This window comes from Panthera uncia, assembly GCF_023721935.1.
Source record: "Panthera uncia isolate 11264 chromosome C1 unlocalized genomic scaffold, Puncia_PCG_1.0 HiC_scaffold_4, whole genome shotgun sequence".
NCBI classification, from domain to species: domain Eukaryota; kingdom Metazoa; phylum Chordata; class Mammalia; order Carnivora; family Felidae; genus Panthera; species Panthera uncia.
This window is the reverse complement of record NW_026057585.1, coordinates 87,850,232-87,863,708: the sequence shown is the minus strand read 5'-3', so window position 1 is coordinate 87,863,708 and position 13,477 is coordinate 87,850,232. Positions and strand designations below refer to the sequence as shown.

Here is a 13,477-nt window from a genome sequence, read left to right as displayed (position 1 = left end):
GTAAGAAGAAACACACTGTCTAGAGATACAAATATATGTGGCAAAGCCATAAGGAAAAGCAAGGAAATATTAAACATAAAGTCCAGGACGGTGGTCACCCCTGGAGGGGAGAAAATGCAGGAATATGATGGTGGAGGGTTTTTAAAGGTATCAATGATGTTCTATTTCTTGAGGCGGTGGTAGGTACATAGATGTTTATTATTATTCTTTGAGCTGTATGTATATTTTAGATATACTCTTTTGTAGGGAATGATAGATTTGTAATTTTTCTTAATCAGTTTTGTACATTGTAAAAAAAACAAAAAGAACCCTACTACCAAGAGTAGCACTGATATATTTTGATACATTAATACCTGTTGATACATTTGAATCCAGAAGTTCTGGGTTCTGGTCCCAGCTCTGCCACCCACCAGCAGGTAACCAAGGGCAAGTCACGACTTGTCTTTGACCCTCAATTTCTTCCTTGGTAAAATGGGAACATAAGCATGGCTATGCTGCCCCAAAGGGTGTTTAGTACTTCCAATAAGATCATGTACATGATGTGCATTAAATTGTGAAGACCTGAACAAATGTAATGACGGTAACAAAGATGGCAGGCAATGGCTAAAAGCATACATTTTAAGTCAGGCAGGATCGGGTTCCAATTCCTGCTGTCCATTTTCTTGCTATGGCCACTGGACAAGTCGCTTAAGCTCTCTGGGCCTGCATAGCCTCAGTGATGGAGATGATAATCCATTCCTCAAAGGAGCTTGGGGAGAACTGATAAGATCATGGATCCAAATGCCCAACATAGGGAATGACGAGTTCTCTGGTTTCTCTATGATGCGTCCGAGTACATTCAGGTCTGCAGGCAACAAGGTGTCTTCTGTCCACTGTCCAACAAGTCACCAATATCCATTTAGGTGAGTGATGTCTGCCATTGTCGGAACTACCAGCCACACTAGGGAGCTTCTCTCCTGCCCACCCCCGGGAGCCATCATGGCAGCAGCGAGGACTCCCCTCAGCCCAGTAGCATCTCCCCGAAATCAAGTTACACAGACCCCAGCTACACCGTACACCCTCAGCTCTAATGTCTCTGCTGTGAGAAGGGGGGGGAGGGGCAGGGGCGGTGGTGGAAACCAGAGTCTCATTCTCAACTTGTTCCACAGACCACCTCTACCCACAGCTGATTGGACCAGGGTGACATGGGACCCCAAATGAACCAGTCAGATTCTCTCCTGGGAATTCAGCAAAGAGACCGTGAGCAGGTTAATGGATTGATGATGGAAGGGGAAAAAACTTCAAGCTAAGGATCCTGAGGCTGATGTCTGGCCACTGTCATGACTGAGGCCAAGGCAGGTTTGGGGGCCGCAGAAAAGCGGTGGTAAATAAGAAAAGAGGTCTGCAGAGAGAGGCAGAAGGGAGGGAACAGAGAAAAGAGCAGAGAAAGGAGAACCACCTACCTCAAGAGAGGAGAAAGGAAGCTTCCAGACCCAATGGCACTCCTTCCTATTCTTGGATGTCCATGAGTAACCTCTGTACCCAGGAAACCTTGTTTGTACCAGCTCATGCTTTTCCTAGTTGAGCCAGTTCAAATGGACTGAGAAACAGTCCAACAGGCCCCCAGCAGGATTTCTGGGTTCCTTCCTCTCCAAACAATCCCAACTGTGAAATGGAGGCCAGTCATTTCACCTCCTGGGATTTCTTCTTCATCTGTAAATTGGGGTAATAGCACCTTTCTCCCAGAACTGCTCTGTGGATTCAGTGGGAAGGGTACAAGCCCAGACAGTGGCTGGTCCCCAGCAGGGCCTCTTTGGAGCCGTCTTAACAAGGGTTTCCTACCCAGGGCTCATTCGGTTTGCAGAAGATCAGTCACCTCCCCTTTCTGAAGGATCTTTATCTTAACGGAGTCATAAAACCTTGCCAGAAACCAAGAGGATATGTGGGTTTAATGTAGCCTCAGAAGCCAGGCTCATCCTTTTGTAAGGAAAAACAAAACAAAACAAAACAGGGTTCTGTGATAAAGATTTGTTGCAGCAGGAAAAATACCCCCCAGAGAAATTGTTGTCTGATCTTTCTCTAAAAGCCGTGCGGTATGGCTGCATGAGCCCTGGATGGGGAAATCATTCTCCACAAATCTGAAGAGTGCTTTACATTTTATTTTTTTTTTAATGTTTATTTATTTTCGAGAGAGAGAGAGAGAGAGAGAAACACAGAATCTGAGGCAGGCTCCAGGCTCTGAGCTGTCAGCACAGAGCCCAACGTGGGGCTCGAACCCATGAAACGTGAGATCATGACCTGAACCGAAGTCGGACACTTGATCGACTGACCCACCCAGGCACCCCAGAGTGCTTTATATTTTACAAAGCGCATCCACATTTGTTATATCGTCTCCTTCTCTCTATGGCATGGGACCTCCCTCAGCCTCAGTTTCCTTCCCTGTAAAATCACAGTATCAACTTTACCTCCTGGGGGGCATCAGGAGCATGAAATAATGTATGTGGGTGAGACTAGAAAAGTGTTAACAGGGGTATGTACGTGCGTGTGTATCTATCTACATCTGAGTGCAAGTTTTGACTTCTAATTAGTATCTTGAGCGAGTCAATCTTTCACCCGTTTCTCTAATTATAAAATCTGGAAAATGTAGAAGATAAAACATAGCTAAACCGCTGACCAAAAACCTCCACTCCCAGCTCTAGAACTAACAAAAACATGCATGTACATCCGCCTAAACACTTGTGTAAGAATTGCTCACATAGGCACTATTTAACGGCCATAAACTGAAAACTACCCAAACAGACAGCAGTGGAAGAAGGGACAAATGATTGTGGCATATCCATCCAGCAGAATATCACACATCAGTGAGAAGGAATGCCAACTGCCCCCTACACACAACCACACAGAAGAAGCTTCTTATGCTCAACACTGTGATACCACATGTGATTCAAATTTCATAAAGTTCAAGAACAGGCAAAACTCACCTACACGGATGGAAGTCATGTGAGAGTGTTGCCCTTGAGGCAAGGGGATGCAGTGACTGGGAGGGAGCACGAGAGGGCTTCTGGGTGAATGAAGGTCATGTTCTACTTCTCCAGCTGGGTGTGTTCCTCTTTGAAAGTTCATCAGGCTGTACACGTGTTTGGGGCACTTTTGTTTTTGTAAAACGTTTACCCAAAAAAAGTAGTGGTTAAGTGCCTAAGTGCCTAAGAACCTTAGCCACCAGTTCTAGGGGTCAAAAGGAGACCCTGGGCTTGTCACTTAACTTCTCTGAGCTGTTTCTTCAGGTGGAAAATGGGGACAAGGTGCGCCTGGCTGGCTCCATCGGTGGAGTGTGCGACTCTTGATCTCAGGGTTGGGTACAGAGCCCTACGCTGGGTATAGGGATTACTTAAGAATAAAATCTTTTAAAGGAAAGAAGGGAGGGAGAAAGGAAGAAAGAAAATGGGGATAATAACAATACGAACCTCAAACTGCTGTTATGTATTAGTGAGCTGAACAGAAAGCCCAGCCATATAGTAAATGCTCCCTCAATTACAGTTAGTTATAATTAACAGTCCCTCTCCGGCAAACATGATTTAAATTTTTTTTAATGTTTATTTATTTTTGACAGAGGGAGAGACAGAGTATGAGTAGGGGAGGGGCAGAGAGAGAGAGGGAGACACAGAATTTGAAGCAGGCTCCAGGCTCCGAGCTGTCAGCACAGAGCCCGACGCGGGGCTCGAACTCATGGACTGCGAGATCACGACCTGAGCCAAAGTCGGACACTCAACTGACTGAGACACCCAGGTGCCCCACTGGCAAACATGATTTAGAAGGAACATTTTATTTTTATTATTTTTTTAAAAACTGTAAATGTTTATTCATTTGAGAGAGACAGAGCATGAGTGGGGAAGGGGTAGAGGGACAGAGGGACACAGAATCTGAAGCAGGCTCCAGGCAGGCTCGGAGCTTTCAGCACAGAGCTCGACGTGGGGCTCAAACTCACAGACCTGAGAGATCATGACCTGAGTCGAGGTTGGATGCTTAACCAACTGAGCCACCCAGGCACCCTAGAAGGAACATTTTAAGTGATGCAATCCAATCTAATCAGCTGAGATTGCTGATGCCCAGAGAGGCAGGTGCCTTGTCCAGGACCACATAGCGAGGGTTGGCACCCCTCGCAGCTCAGCTCAGTGTTTCTACTACCCTGTGCTGCCTCCACCTTCCCCTGTCAAAAGGAGGGGTATATTTCCTTGTCCCTCAAGTCCGAATTCAGCATGGACTAGCTATAGTCAACAGCATGAGGCAGAAATGACAATGAGCCAGTTTCAGATTTAGTCTTGAAGAGGCTGTGCATGTTGCCACTTGCACTCTGCCATTGCCATGAGAACACGTACGGGCGAGCCCACTGGTCCCGAGAGGAGGCGAAGACACATGAAGCAGGGCCACTTCAGCCAACTGCCCCAGCCAAAGCCAGCCTAGAACAGAGCCCCCCAACTGACCAACAGATGCATGTGTGAGCCCAGCTAAACCAGTAGAAATGCCCAGCCAATTTCCGATTAAATCAGCCAATCTCCAGATGCATGACTCGTAGTAATAAATGTCCTTTTAATCCACTCAGTTTGGGGATGGTTTGTTACACAGCAATAGCTGACTGATATAGTCCCCTCATTTGCTGAATAACTAAATTCTAATGCATAAACCTAACTCTGCCTTGGCTCTTTTCTCCCTTCTCTGCCCTTGCCACCACTCTCCTGTTTCAGGCCACCATCTTCTTTGGCTTAAATGGTCTCCCTGCTGCCACTCCTGGCCCCTCTCTATTCGCTTACCATATCACATCCAGAATCTTCCTTTTAACTAAAAGTCTGACCACGTCACTCTTTTACAATCCTCTAGTGGCTCCCAAGGCACCTGGGATTCAGTCCCAGCTTCACAGCTTGGTCTAAGAGACCCTTTATGAATTGGTCTTTATTTATATTTCCAGCATCATCTCCTGACCCAGCTGGCTGTGACCTTTGTACTCTGGTGGCACAGATTTGGTAGTTTTCATGGCACGGGGTGCCCAGTGCTGTTTCCTGCTCTGAACCTCTGTCCCTGTTGTGTCCTCTGCCTGGAAAGTATCCCCTCTGCTTGCCTAACCCAAATCACACTTCAGGACTAAGCTCTGGTATCTCCCCAGGAGGCCTTCCCTAACCTCCCCCCAGCCCAGCTTGGGTTAGATATCCTGCTTCTGGTTGACCACCACATAGTGCTTACCATGCTGGACTGTCTCCATCACCGGACCTTGAGTGCAGGGACCATGTCTTATTTAACCCCTACAGCCCTGACACCTGACCCAGAGCAAGAGATCGATACCTGTTTATGAAAGTCTCCCTGAACTGGTGAGGAATGGACTCTGCGAACAGAGCCTGGCTTGAGAGGTGGGAGCCCTGAGCTTTTGCTTGGCTCTGTCATGAACTCTCTGTGGCCTCAGATAAGTGAGTCCCTGCTCTGGGCCTCAGTTTCTCCATCTTGAAAATGCGAGGGTTGGACCAGATCAGAGATTCTCTGGCTGTGCATTAGAATCTCCTAGGGGAGCTTTAAAAACATACAAATACTGTTAAAAATATATATATACAAATGTCCAGTCCTTAACCCACCTAGAGCCCAGGCACTGTAATTTTTTCAAGCTCCCTAAATGTTTCGAGGAGATTGAGAACCTCTGGCCTGGGTGATCGCTGGTTATCTTTAAAAAGTCCAAGGCAGGCGAAGCCTGTTTTCCAGGCCTTTGCAATAGCCAGGGAAGTATGAGAACTCAGCCTCTTCCTACTTTCAGCTTGGCACTGGGTTATTACCAGCTTTCAGCAGGGAAGGGGCCACCTTGGAAGACTAAGTGTGTCACATAAAGGCTCTTGCCTTTGTGGTTGGTTGACAACTCACTAGATTCTCCCATGCTTGTGCGAAAGTGGGCAAATGGGGTTTTAAACTCTCATCATCTGCCTCTAACTACCCCTTGGGGCAGAGTTAGTATGCCCATTTTACAGATGAGAAAACTGAGGTCTAGAGAAGTGAAAATGACTGGCCTAAGGCCACACAGGTAGTATGTGACACAGCTGGGATTGAGAGCCAGTGCTGAGAAACTCTAGAATAGCCAATCCTGGCCACACATGGCCACTGAGTGCTTTAAAGGTGGCCACTGAGATGTGCTGTAGTGTAAAACACACTGAGTGTCATTTTCCTTTTCTTTTTTAATGTTTATTGACTTATTTTGAGAGAAACAGAGAGAGACAGAGAGAGAGAAAGAGGGAGAGACAGAGAGAATGAATCCCAAGCAGGCTCACGCTGTCAGCACAGAACCCTATATGGGCTCTCAACAAACTCTGAGATCATGACCTGAGCCAAAATCAAGAGCTGGTCACTTACCCTATTGAGCCACCCAGGCACCCCAAAACACACTGAGTTTCAAAGAGTTAAAAAAAAAGAATAAAATATCTCACTAACAATTTTTTATATCAGTTGCATGATAATATTTTGGACTTATTGAGTAAATAAAATATGATTGAAATTAATTTCACTTTTTTCTTCTTTTAACACAGCTACCTCTAAATTTTCTAAATCTAAAATGAACTTTGTGGCTTTCTTTTTTTTTTTAATATAATATATTGTCAAGTTGGCTAACATACAATGTATACAGTGTGCTCTCGGTTTTGGGGGTTAGGATCCCATGATTCATCGCTTACATACAACACCCTGTGCTCATCCCAACAGGTGCCCTCCTCCATGCCCATCACCCATTTCCCCCGCCCCCTACACCCCCCATCAACCCTCAGTTTGTTCTCTGTATTTAAGAGTCTCTTATGGTTTGCCTCCCTACCTCTATTCTTCCCCTTCCCTTCCTCAATGGTCTTCTGTTAAGATTCTCAAGTTCCACATATAAATGAAAACATATATCTGTCTTTCTCTGACTTATTTCACTTAGCATAATACCCTCCAATTCCATCCACGTTGCTGCAAATGGCAGGATTTCATGCTTTCTCATTGCCAAGTAGTACTGCATTTTATGGAAGAGCCTAAATGTCCATCCACTGATGAATGGATAAAGAAGATGTGGTTTATATATACAATCTGGCTTGCTTTCTATTTCTATTGGCTGGCCGTGTTCTAGAACCAGGGGTTCTCAACAGGGGTGATATCGCCCCCTAGGGGTCATTTCGGATCTCGGTCCTCTGGGAACTCCGCACAATCACAATCCAGGGGCAGGGTTGGGGCGGACAGGGGGCTGTGGGGGCGGGGGCGAGACCGGTAGTAGTAGTAAAGTGATGGCCAGTGTTATCAAGAGCTTGTTATATGCCAGGCACTGTTTTAAGCACTTCTCCTTTCTCAACTCATTTAAGGCCTACCACAACCTCCGAAGTCAGTCTTACTGGTATTATTCCCATTTCCCAGGGCAGAGAACTGCGGCTTCGAGACATGGCTGGTCTGAGACTGCAGATCTAGGATAGGAGTCCAGCTTGCTGTCTCCATGCTCCCCCGCTCAGGAAAGGTGAACGAGTCAGTTCCACTCCCTCCTTCGTTGCACAAAACCCGCCCCCCCACACACACACGCCTGCACACACTCACAAACTCTTTGTTGGGGACGTGTTCTATGCCAGGCTCCATCACTCCCACCTGAATGAGCTCTGCCGTCAGCCCTCAGCACATACCTCTCCGCCTGCACAGATCAGAGAGAGGGCAGAAACAGCCACTGCAGCACATCTCACGCTGGAAGGAGCACACGCACTCCCTGGGGACTGTATGGAAAGTGCAGGCCCTGACTCCATGGGACCAGAGCGGGACCTGAGATTCGGCATTTCTGACAAGGCGATGCTGTTGCTTCCTGCACCACAATGAGTTGTGCAAGGGATGAGAGCGACGTCAGCTCTAGGGTTTAAGAAGGATCTGAGCGTCAGAGTGGGAAAGACTCGGGAATCCTCTAGTCCAACTCCCTCATGGTGCTGACAGGGAGAGAGGCCCAGAGAGAGTAAGACACTTGCCCAAGGGCACACAGTGAGTCACAGGCAGAGATCAAGTCTTCAGATTCCCGTCAGAGCTCCTTCCATTGCCTCCCATTTGCAGCAGGAACTTGAGACTCAGGACAGAAGTATCTAGTGGCTCTCGTGGCCGTTTCACACCATATGCTTTTGGCATCCTCAAATCTCCCAGTCATCTCAATCTGAGTTTCCATACTAGGGGAGTAATTCTCAGAGCAGACTGGCGGGGCAGACCACACTCTACCAGAAACCTTTAGGGCTGCACCCCAGGGTCCTGGAGCTCAACCTGCCACTCCCCCATGCTGCACATCTGGGTCCCCAGAGAACACCTGAGCTGATGGAGTGAAACCATTTTCAGGACAAACGAGAGGCTGTCTTCTCCAGACTGGATAAACAAGATATGAACAACAGGAATTCAGTTCCTAGAAATCAAACACTGAATTTGTTAGTGCTTACAGGATCCAAACCTGCTATTCACCATCTGTTCGCCCTGCTGGGAGGCACAATACAGCTGTGTTGGGAGCACAAGCTTCAGAGTCAGGTAGACTGGATTTGCTCCCCAGCTCTGCCACTTACTAGCTCTGTGACTTTGGGCAAGTTTTTCTGAGCCTGTTTCCTCATCCATTTAATAGCTTTCTATTTAAAGCCCGCCACGTGTTGGCATAAGCAACATATGTGGACCCTGGGAAGACTTGCGGTGGCCCCAGGAACACCCTCCTGGAGCCTGGGATGACATGACGGAGATGACATCGGAGCATGAAGGGAGCCACGGGGAAAGTAGGAGGGACAGATAACCTGCCACAACTCTGAGAGCCCCTCTGAAAGTGGCTATGGAGCTGAGCACTGGAGGACAGATGCAGTCAGCAAGTGACACCTGCTCCACAGGACTGAGAGAACCTTGCCCTCCCTGCATCCTGACTCCTTTTTATTCACGTCCTGTTGCTCTCCCATCAAGAATCCAGCCCTTCCTCTCCTCCTCTTATTCACCTGCACTCAGCAGAACACCCCATCTCTGCGTGGCTGGGAACCTCTTCCTGCAAAAACACTGTGGTTCTCACTCTTCTGAGCCTTTGTCCAGGCTATTCCCTCTACCTGGAATGCCCTTTCTCCCATCTCCTCCGCGCTCTCTGGAGATTTCTCTGGACCCAAGAGATGGAACTAGTCACTCCCTCCTCCCCACCCCACTGGGCTCACTTGCTGACTGCCTGTCTCCCTGCAGGACTTGAGTTCAGGAAGGGGGTGAGTGGTATACATGTGTCAAGAAGCCCAGTGCCCTCTGTGTGGGGTACCCCTCATCTACTCATCAACTGCACCTTCACTCCCGGGATAAAATTCAACACTTTCCTTTTGCTGAAACTTGTCCACTCCTTCCACCACTCATGGGAGTTTGGGAGGTCCCAAACTCAATACAGCCACCTTCTTTCTCATCCACACCAGCCCCTTCTGTTTCCTCCTTGGTAGCCGTTATACTGTTCCCATCCACCCATCCCCAGCACTTGGCATCCTCCCTCTCCCTTCTCTTCCCTCATACTTCCAAGTATGAGCCCGTTGAGGCTAAGAAAGGTAATGCAATCAGCTCAAGGTCACACAGTGCTTAAGTGGCCAGACCCAGGATCTTGCTCTGAGCAGCCCAGACTTCCTCCCTCACCTCACCTCTTACTCTCCTACAGGTCCTGTCTCCCCTCCCTTGACTTCCCCCCACACATTTGGAGCCACTTGGTTCAGGCTGATTGCCCTCTGCACGGAAGGGCACTCTTGCCTTCATGCATGCCTAATGTAATCTGCTCTCTGTTCTCTGAGGCCCTTCTCAAAAGCCGCTTCCTCCAGGAAGCCTTTTCTGATGAAGCAGAAGCAAAATCTCCCTCCTTTAAACCCTCTCCTGACTCCAGGTTTGTCTGTGCCTCTCACTCCTGGGCTAGAAGCCCCTTGAAGGGCTACCTATTCCCTCCGCACTCCAGTGACTGTGGCACAGTAGGCTTGCAATCAATACAGAACTCCTTTGTGAGGCCCACCTGAGCCCAGAAATCACAGCAGCCCCTCTCTGCAGTCTGAAACTCTCCAACGGCTCCCATCTCAGAACAAAATCCGAAATCCTCACCGTGGCCTACAAGGCCCTATGTTGCCTGCCCCCCAAGCCACCTCTCTGACTTCATCTCTTACCGCCTGCCCGCCCCACACTTAAGTATCACCTCTTTGGCAAAGCTTTGACCAGCCAATATCAAGTAGTTCTCCTCCTCTATCACATCACCCTGCTTGATGCTCATTTTAGCACTTGAACCTATCTGGCATTTTCTGCTCATCTGTTACTTGTCTCCCCCCTCCACCCCCACCAACTCCCAAAACATACCTTCTGTCTAGCTCATCGCTATGTCCCCAGGGTCTAGAACACTGTGAGGCTGATAAGACCTAAATGGGTCTACAGCCTGAGGAGAGATCTGAGCTGGAGACAAACTTTTATGAGTCACATGCACAGAGGTGGTAACTAAAGCCAATGGGGTGGATGAGATCACCCAGGGAGAGTGTCTAGTATGAGCAGAGCAGAGGGCCTGGGGGAGCAGAGCAGCTAATGGCTGTAGAAAGGAAGATAAACCTGCAAAAACAAGAGACGAAGAAGGGCAAGTATGACAGTGTTAAATTGCAGGAGCCAGAAGAGAGGGTGTCCAGAGGAAAGGTGCGGTCGGCAGGGTCATCTGCTGCTGAGAAAGTTAAAGACTGAACGGCGTCTGCAGAATTCAGCTTTGCTGGAGGATACTGGTGACCTTGGCAGACCCCTGCCCCTCTGTGTGCCTCAGACAGGAGCTGTCTGCAATGAGAGGGACCTCTCAGGTCCCAGGGACTCCCAGCTCTGAGGATCTGTATTTCCGCTTATAGTCACATCACTTCATCAAGAACTGTCATCCATCTGGGGCCTTGGGGAAAAGGGACCACCCTGTAAATTTACCCTCATTATTTACCCATCATGTAACTGACAAACTCTAAGAAAGCTGTATTTCCAGGCCTGTACTAGGCACCATGGGGAGGAGAGGAGGCCCTGTGCCCTGCCCAGTCATGTCCAGCTGGCCAGCCCCTCCCTCCTATGTCACCCTCTAGCCAGCATCCTAGCTGGATACCAGTTTTCTCTCCACTTGGACAGGACCAAAGGCTGGAGAAGGCCCAGCTGCTCAAGAGGCCTTGTTTGCTGCTGTTGGTAAAGCGTCCCTCCATGTCGTTGTGAGGAAGGCTGAGACCCCGGCCAGTGGCTGTGCAGTCCAGAGGGCAGCACAGACTGGTGATGTGTGCTCAATTAGAAAACACTGGAGGCTGATTCCAAGGAAGAGACTGAGAGATGACTTTGACCAGAGCAATTATTGCCACTAATGACTGAGCTGTTGCTTGTGGCCAGGTACTGTGCTGAGCAAAGACCACATTTGATTTGCACGGCGAGCCTGGAAGGCTGCATTCTTAACCCATTTCACATGGAAGAAAACCACGCTCAGAGAGGTTCAGGGCTTCCCCAAGGTCAGGCAGCTAGTAAATAACCAAGCCGGGTTTGCTAATACAGACAATCTGATGGAGAGCACCTGCTCTTAACTTCGACCTTCCCCAGAGCTGGTGAGGCAGGGGACTTTAGTCTTATATCCTCTTCCAAGCAATGCGACCTTGGGCAAGATTTATTCTCCACTCTCCCCATCTGCAGCAAAGCAGATTTCTTTGCACCCTTGCAGTTCCGACATTACATGATTAGCTAGGATTTGTATAGAACTTTACAGTTTATAAAAAGGCATCCTTATAGCATCTCATTTATTCCCACGGATCCTGCAGGGTGGGAGAAGATGCGCAGATGTGCAAACTTAAGTTCGAAGAGAGGCAGTGACCTGCCCAAGGTCACAAAGCAAGTCAGGGCCTGCCGGGCTTCGGGTCTGGCAACCGAGGCTCCACACTGGACGCTCGCTCATTCAACTCCCCCTCCAGAAAGAACCGGCCCCGCGCTGCGTCGCACGCCGCCCTGGCCGACAGGGGGCAGCGCCCGGCTTCCCTCCGCCTCCCGGGGCCACGCGGGGGCGTCGCAGCCCCCGACCTCGGGGCGCGCCCCTCGCCCCAACCCGTCTCTTCCCGGCGCGGGGCACCCCGAACGCGCGCCTGCACCCCGCAGCCGCCTCCGGGCGCTGTCTCGGCGCCCCCCCCCCCCGCGTCCCGGGGCCCCGGACGGCGCCCCCCAGACGCTCCCCGCGGGTCGGACTCGTCCTCCGGGACCACCTGCCCCGCGCGCGCGCTTCCCGTCCGAAGGCGCCAAGAAGGGGGCCGCGCGGGGTCACCGAGACCCCGAGGCGCGGCGCCCTCTCCCCGCCCCAGCGCCCTCGGGACGGCCGCCGCGGCCGGACTGGCTGCCGCGAGGGCCCCGGTGCGCCCCTCCCCGGGCGGCACTCGGCTCCGAGCGCTTACCCGCTCCCGGCCGCGCAGGTGCGGACCCCGGGCTCGCCCGCCCGGGTCCTGCTTCCTCGCTTCGCGCCGCGTCTCTCCGCCGGCGGCCGCCGCATCTCCGCCGCGACCCCAGGCGAGCTCCCGGCGCCGCCCGCCCCGCCGCCCCCGGGGGCTCGGGCCGGCCCGCGCCCTCGCGGCCCCACCTCCCTCCGCCCCGGCCGGCGCCCTGCGGCTCGCGCTCCGCGCTCCGCTAACCGCGCCCGCCGCTCCTCCTCGCTCCCCTCCCCCAGCTCCTCCCCCGCGAGGCTCGCTCCCCACTCTGCCCCCCGCCCGCGGCCCTCAGGCTCTGCCCCTTCCAGTCCCGGCCGGGCGGGGAGCTCCGAGCCCCCGCCGCCACCCCCGGCCCAGCCGCAGGGGTGGGTGGGCGCCGGCCCCGCCCCTGACTCCCCGCGCCGCACCTGTAGGAGAGCGGGCGGACTGGGTCCGCAGTGGCGGGTGGGAGGTGGGCCACGCCCAGAGACCCCCAGCCGTACCTCTCTTGCGCCTTCATCCCTGGTGGGATTTTTTTTTTCTTCATTTAACAAATAGTGATCTGTGTGTCAGGCATGTTCTAGGCACGGGGGACATAGTGCACAAAACAGATGTGGGCCCAATGGAGCTTACATGCATGTAATAAGTAAAACATATAAAAATGTTTGTAGAATAAAAGGCACGGCAGAAAATAAAGCAGGCAAGGGAGAGAGAGATGAGGTCGCTTCGCTGGGAGAGTGGCGTCTGAGCAGAGGCAGGAGGCGGGGAGTGGACCCCGCAGAAATGTGGGGAACCGGCATTCCCAGGCAGCGACCCGAGGCAAGGACCTCGGGAGGGACTAAAGGAATCGCAGTTGAGGTCGGAGAGGCAGGGGCCGCTCCCGCCTCCTGTGCCGAGATGAATCCGCCCGGTCCCAGACAACCAGGGCTGAGAGAAGACTTGAGAGCAAGGAGAACTGTCCACTGAAGAAGCACAGCCTGGACACGTCTCCTGTCCCGGTTTCACACGGCCCGGCTGGAGCTGACCTTCCAAATCTTCTGGGCTTTTTCGTCTATTTGTTCTTCTCGTATTTTGAAGCC

The 13,477-nt window shown here is 51.2% G+C and overlaps 1 protein-coding gene across 1 annotated transcript in view; it reads right to left on the bottom strand.

The window, feature by feature from the left end:
- The window catches only part of HTR1D (5-hydroxytryptamine receptor 1D), a 17,247-nt gene extending 4,736 nt beyond the window's left edge, over positions 1-12,511 (bottom strand). The window contains exon 1 of the mRNA XM_049617847.1: positions 12,390-12,511. The gene's annotated coding sequence lies outside the window, so the exon portion shown is untranslated. The remainder of the gene's footprint in view (positions 1-12,389) is intronic.
- Between the last annotated feature and the right edge of the window lie 966 nt (positions 12,512-13,477).